The sequence below is a fragment of the Herpailurus yagouaroundi genome, unplaced genomic scaffold (assembly GCF_014898765.1).
Source record: "Herpailurus yagouaroundi ecotype Mexico unplaced genomic scaffold, PumYag 569, whole genome shotgun sequence".
NCBI lineage: Eukaryota > Metazoa > Chordata > Mammalia > Carnivora > Felidae > Herpailurus > Herpailurus yagouaroundi.
In genome coordinates this window covers 8,175,266-8,181,434 of record NW_024412786.1, presented here as the reverse complement: position 1 = coordinate 8,181,434, position 6,169 = coordinate 8,175,266, and the positions used below count along the sequence as shown (strand labels likewise).

At 51.1% G+C, this 6,169-nt stretch overlaps 1 long non-coding RNA gene across 1 annotated transcript in view; it reads left to right on the top strand.

Annotated features, from left to right (window-relative positions):
- Positions 1–663: 663 nt before the first annotated feature.
- Positions 664–6,169, top strand: part of LOC121023780 (uncharacterized) — a 17,231-nt gene continuing 11,725 nt past the window's right edge. The window contains exons 1-2 of the long non-coding RNA XR_005787500.1: positions 664–834; positions 2,347–2,350. This is a non-coding gene — a long non-coding RNA (uncharacterized LOC121023780). The remainder of the gene's footprint in view (positions 835–2,346; positions 2,351–6,169) is intronic.

The window sequence follows — 6,169 nt, the reverse complement described above, 5'->3', positions numbered from 1 at the left end:
GCCCTGCGTGTGGGAGACACTGGAGGACAGTGAACCCCAAGAGGGGCTGAGGACAGGACCCAGTGGGGGGGGGGGGACACTGGAGGACAGTGAACCCTCTGAAGAGAAGAAGCAACACCTGTCACAAGGTCACAGACATGAGAGATGCTCCCGGGAGGCTCAGTGACCGGGAACCTGAGAAAGCCTTGGATTCCTGAACACTGGACAAGGGACAGAACAGAAAAATGTCTCTGTAGCTTCTGCTCCCAGACAGACTGGAGAACACAGCCTTTGATCGTGCTTGAGTAGGATCAGGAACTGGGAGAGCCCAAGCTTTACAAAGGTCTCCATAAAACAAAGAAACCACTAAAAAACTCTACGGCGAGTCCTTCTGGAATAGAGACAGAAGACAAGGCAGGTGGGCAGGAGGAGACCAATCTGGCCTCATTCCCAAAGGATCTCAGGAGTGAAGCTGACTCTGACTTGAAGGTTTGGAGGGAGAACATTGCACCAGGAGGAGGTGTGTCACAGGCATAAAGCAATATTTGTGTTATTTTTAAATGACACACAGTTTCCCCAGGGAGAGAACATGAATGGAAATAAGGAAGTGACTGTCCAGCATCTCAGCTGACCCCGGCGGGTACGTAAAGCCCAGGCCCAGGAGGCTCCACACCCGAACACCTCCCCTCTGCACCTGAGTCTCTGACCAACTCCGCCCCAAACCCACCAGAACCATGGGCTGCTGTGGCTGTTCTGGAGGCTGTGGCTCCGGCTGTGGGGGCTGCGGCTCCGGCTGTGGGGGCTGCGGCTCCAGCTGCTGTGTGCCCGTGTGCTGCTGCAAGCCCGTGTGCTGCTGTGTGCCAGCCTGTGCCTGTTCCAGCGGCAGCTCGTGTGGGGGCTCCAAGGGAGGCTGTGGCTCCTGTGGGGGCTCCAAGGGGGGCTGTGGCTCCTGTGGCTGCTGTCAGTCCAGCTGCTGTGTCCCTGTCTGCTGCTAGTGCAAGACCTGAGGCTCTGAACCCAGACCTTGGGTTTCTCAATGTTTGGTGAAACCTGTCTTCTTGTGGTTTACCTGAATCAGCTCCTTTTCACGCATCCTCTCCTGAAGCTCACTTCTGGAGCCTTTATCTTTTGGCCTGTGGGCTACAGGCTGACAAGGACCCAGTCCCACGGCCACAGAAGACAGACATCATTCAGTTGGTGGGATGAGGTCCCTCTCGCCTTTTCTCAGGGAACTGTATTTCTCCTTTGCCTTTGTCGGTCTGCAGTCTCCGCAGGGCCCTGACCCCTGCACCCCCGTGCTGGCCTCTGGCCTGACCCGGGCTCTTACAGATAGGACAAACTCCTGGCTTTAGTATCCTGAATTTACTCCACCCCCAAAACGTATCCTCTTGTCTGTCTGACCTCTGACTCCAGTGTGAGTGGCAGGGGAGTGGCAGACAGGGGTTCCCCTAAATCCTAGAGACCCTTTACCACCAAGAGTTGGGCCTTGCTCTATGGCATCTATGTTTGGCTGGCAACTGTTCCGGATCCCTCTGATTTGTGTGTCAAGGCAGGAACTATACCATGAAATCCCTAAATACGTACCCCCACACCCCCATCACTGTGGTTCTTCATTCTGGTGTCTGATTAGATGCGTCCTGTTCCCTTCCTGCTCTCCTCCCCTCCTCGGGCTCCCTTTGTGAGGTCAACATCATATTGTGCCCACCCACTCCTGTGACCAACCTGTGCATGCATGCCACCTGTCTTGGGCAGGCTGAGGGCAGGGCCAGGGGGTCAGGAACCACACGGCACCTGCTTCAAGGGTCTCATGGCCTTTGGAAAATCTGCAATCTGAGGCAACAGACAGAAGCCAGAATGTCTGTTTCTTTAAATTACAGAGTCAAGAGGAGTGCAAAGGGCATGCGTGAGGCCCCGGATACTTGACCTTGTTCCTCCCACAGATGGGTACGTTTGCCTGGCTCTGCGGCCCGTGTAGCCTGAGGACATCCCTGCAGACTCCAAACGTGGGAGCCCCTCCCTGGATTCTGTGAAGCAAGTTGTGCAGGAGGTAAGGCCCATTGCTGGGGAGGGGACGTGTCAGCAGCTGAGGCCCGTTCTGAGCTGTCCTCTGGTAGCCACCTGCCATGTGGGGCCGCTTAATTCAAGCTGAGAGAAAATCCTATGAAGGAAAGGCTTCGGTTCCTATTGCAAGTATGCAGCGGCCTCTTGTGGTCAGTGGGTGCACAGCACACACAGAGCACGTTTCCTGCCCAAAGCAGAGAGCTGTTCGGACAGCTCTGGGGGAAGAGGGGACATCTCCACGCCTGGTGCTCCACCCAGACCTCCAGGCTGGGGCCCAGAGCCACGATGTCTCCGTGTGGGTGTTAGGCAAGTGGGTACGGCTGCTGTTACTAATCATACTACACTGGTTGGTGTGAAACAAGAGAGCTCATTCTCTCTCACTTCTGGAGGCCAGATCCCAAATTGAGGCGTTAGGACCACAAGGGAGTCTCTAGGGGGCGAATCGGGAAAACCTTGTCCCACCTCTTGCCCATTTTCTAGTAGAGTGTTATTTCCTGCTGTTACATTTGGAGAGTTCCTTGCGTATTTTGTAGCCAAACCGTTGGTTCCACTTGTGATTTCCAAATGTTTTCTCTCTGTGCTTGTTTTTCCCCCTCTCTTAGCGGGACTTCCACGAGCAGCACTTCTAACTTTGATGAAGTCTGATTCATCTGGTTTCTCTTTTGTGGACTGCGTCTTGGTGCTATATCTAAGAATGCCTTGTTGGTCAAACCCCAGGTCATGAGGATTTTTCTGTTTTCTTCTGGGCATTTTATAGCTTTATGGTTTACATGCTGTGATATGTTTTGAGTTAATATTTAATAAAATATGAGGTTTAGGTCAAAATTCCTTTTCTCCTCTACAAATGTCCAATTATCCCAACGCTATTTTTGAAGTCTTCTACCATTGAATTCCTTTTGTATTTTGTCAAAAACCAGCTGGTCTTACTTGTATGGGTCTGTTTCTGGATTCTGGATTCCATTACCTTCTGTTCTCTATCTGTTACCTTCTGTTCTCTATCTGTTACATTCTGCTCTGTTACATTCTGTTCTGTTACCTTCTGTTTTCTATCTGTTACATTCTGTTCTCTGTTATATTCTGCTCTGTTACATTTGTTCTCTATCTGTTACATTCTGTTCTCTTATCCTCTATTTGTGACACCCTACTCTCTATCTTGTTACATTTAACTATGTGCCTTTCCTTTTTGGATGCCACACACTGTCTTGGTTTTTTGTAGCTATATAGTAAGTCTCCACATCAGGTAATGTTATTCATTTAACTATATTATTTTTCAAAATGGCTGTGACTATTTTAGTTTCTTTATCTTTCTATATAAATTTTACAATCAGTTTGTCTATATCTGCAGAGAATCCTGCTTGGATTTTGTGGGAATTTCTTTCACTGTAGATCAATTTGGGAGAACTCACATGTTAGCTCTATTGAATTTTTCAGTCCATGAATATAGTGTATCTCTCTATTTATATAGATCTTCTTTGGTTTCCTTCATTAGCATTTTGCATTTTCAGCACACTGAGTCTAGATATTTTTGGTTACATTTATGCTTATGCATTTTATTTTTTAGAACAACTGTAAATGATATTGTGCTTTAAATTTGGTTTCCAGTTGTTTGTTTCTATCATATAGACATTTTATTTTTGTGTGTTGACCTTGTGTCCTATGACCTTACTAAACTTGAAACTCATTGATTGACTCCAAGAGTTTTTGGTTTTGTTTGTAGCGTCCTTTAGGGTTATATACACGATCATGCCTTCCTGTGTGTAAAGTCCAGGAAGACTCAGCTCCCTGCAGGTTCCTGGATCACTGGGTTTCCTTGGAACTGTTCTCACCTCTGTGGCCTCCATTACAATTCCTTTTCTCCTACTCCTTCATTGTTCCCAGATGCTCATGCTCCCCAGGGCTCTGTCCTCGACTGCTCTTCTCTACACGCTATAATTGACCGGAAGGCTGACATTATCTGCCCTTGTTCATTCCTGGTTTTGTTGCCATGATCAGCATTGATAGCTTCTGGCTCTGCACCAAGAGCCTGAACTCCAGGACGGTCCATCTGACTGTACTTGCAACACCTCCATTTTGACATCTTGTGGATACTGTGGCTGTGACCTGTCCTCATCTCCCCAAACTTATCTTTCCTCTTGTGACAGGCAGAAGAATAAAATGACCCTTAATGACCCTCACCCTTCTATAAGGTCCTCTTGAGCATGGATGGAACCTGTGGTTCAGGTGAGATGTCACCGCTGTGGTTTTACTCTGTTGTGTGTGGTAAAAGGGACATCCGCAGATGTGATCAAGGCTCCTAATCAGCTGAGTTCATCAAACAGGAGACTCTGCTCGGTGGGCCTGCCCTAATTAGTGAGCTCTTACAAAGGGAGTCTAGTTGCTGGAGACAGAAGTCGAGAGACACACTCCTGCTGGCCTGGAGGGAACCAAACAGCGACATTGTGAAGTCTATGGGGGTCAAGGGCAAGGAGCCACGGGTGGTCTCTGGCAGCTGAGAATGGCCATGGGCTTGTGGCTCACAAGGAAATGGGGACTTCAACCCTGCAATTGCAACGAACACCCTGAGCAGGCTTGGGAGTTCCAGAAGAGAACCAAGTGCGGCTGATGCCCACACTGGCCTCATGACAGCCTGAGGAGAGGACCCAGCTTTGCTGTTCCTGGACTTCAGACCTTAGGGAACGGAGATGATATATGAGTGTTGTTTTAAGCCTCTGAGTTTGTGAGTTGTTATACAGCCGTTGGAAACACATACACCTCCTCTTAGCACTGAGTCTCCTCTGCTCAATCCCCCGGAGCCTAGTCCTCACCCCCACACTGCCTTCATCTGACCAAATGCCAGTCCTGTAACGTCTCCTCATTATCTATTTGTTCCGCTGCTCTGCCCACGAGTGTAGGCTTTCAGTGACCCCTGCCTACCCAACGAGAGGACAGAAATCCCAGACACTCCCCCTGCAATCACCTGCTGGCTCTTTAACTTCCAGTGGAAGGATCGAGCTCCTGTGTCGGGCCTCAGCACTCTCCCCTCTCCTGTCCATGTCCCTCTGTGAGCGGGTGGGCCAGACGCTGTGCATTTGGCCTGGATTGGACACTCAGTCTTCACCTCAACACTGTGACTCCCATTTTATAGATTAGGAAACTGAGGCACCAGGAGGACACGTTACTTACCAAAGGCCACACAGTACCTGGTGCTGACTGCCGAGCCTGTGCCCTCGCCCTCAGTCCCACGTGCCATGGGGCATGAGCCCGCATCCTCGGACGTGATCTCCCGGAGCCCCACATAACTTTACCAAAGTCTTTATCTGAGGAAACCCTCTGTCCCACCTCCCTGCCCTCTCCGTGGGGGCCTCCTCTCCTCTCAGATGGCCAGGGCCACTCTCTGCTGAGTCCCCTCCCAGGGTCCTCTGCAGGGGTCCTGCCCCCCCCCTCCTCTGCAGGAGTGAGCAGGCCAGAGCAAGATACTTGGGGGAGAGTTTATCAGACTGGGGGCGAAGACAGGGCAGACAGCAGTCAGAGAGAACTTTCCCATGAGGAGGTGTCTTGTGCAGGAATGTGTTTATTGCAGGACCTCACAATGCCCAGTTTGGACCCAAATGTGCAAGAAAACCAGCAGAAGTGAGAGAGGACTAGCAGATGGTCAGGGAGGCCCCTCGCTTGAAGAATCCCAGGGGGCTCGGGGCTCAGGCTACAAGACGCTGTGAAGTTAGGGAGGGAGGAACACGGAACTCCCCTTCCCGTGGTGCCAACTTTCCATTAGGAGGTGATGGGCACAAGGTTAATGCCCTCCCTCCCTGCCTCTGTAGGTAGCCGGACTTCTGAATGCCCGACTGTGGTGACTGAGCAAAGAATGCTCTGGAGGGTATGATGACATTACAGCTTTAGGGCTGTGGCGTGCAGCCCAGGAGGCATCCTGAGAACCCTGAAACGGAGGGAATTACCTGAGCCTGTGGCCAGCACCTCAGACCTTGCACTGGCAGTGGACGGGGACACAGCAGCTGGACTGGCAGGAGCCACAGGAGCCACAGCCCCCCTTGGAGCCTCCACAGAAGACAGAGCCCCCCTTGGAGCCCCCACACGAGCTACAGCCTCCCTTGGAGCCCCCACAGGAGCCACAGCCCCCCTTGGAGCCCCCACA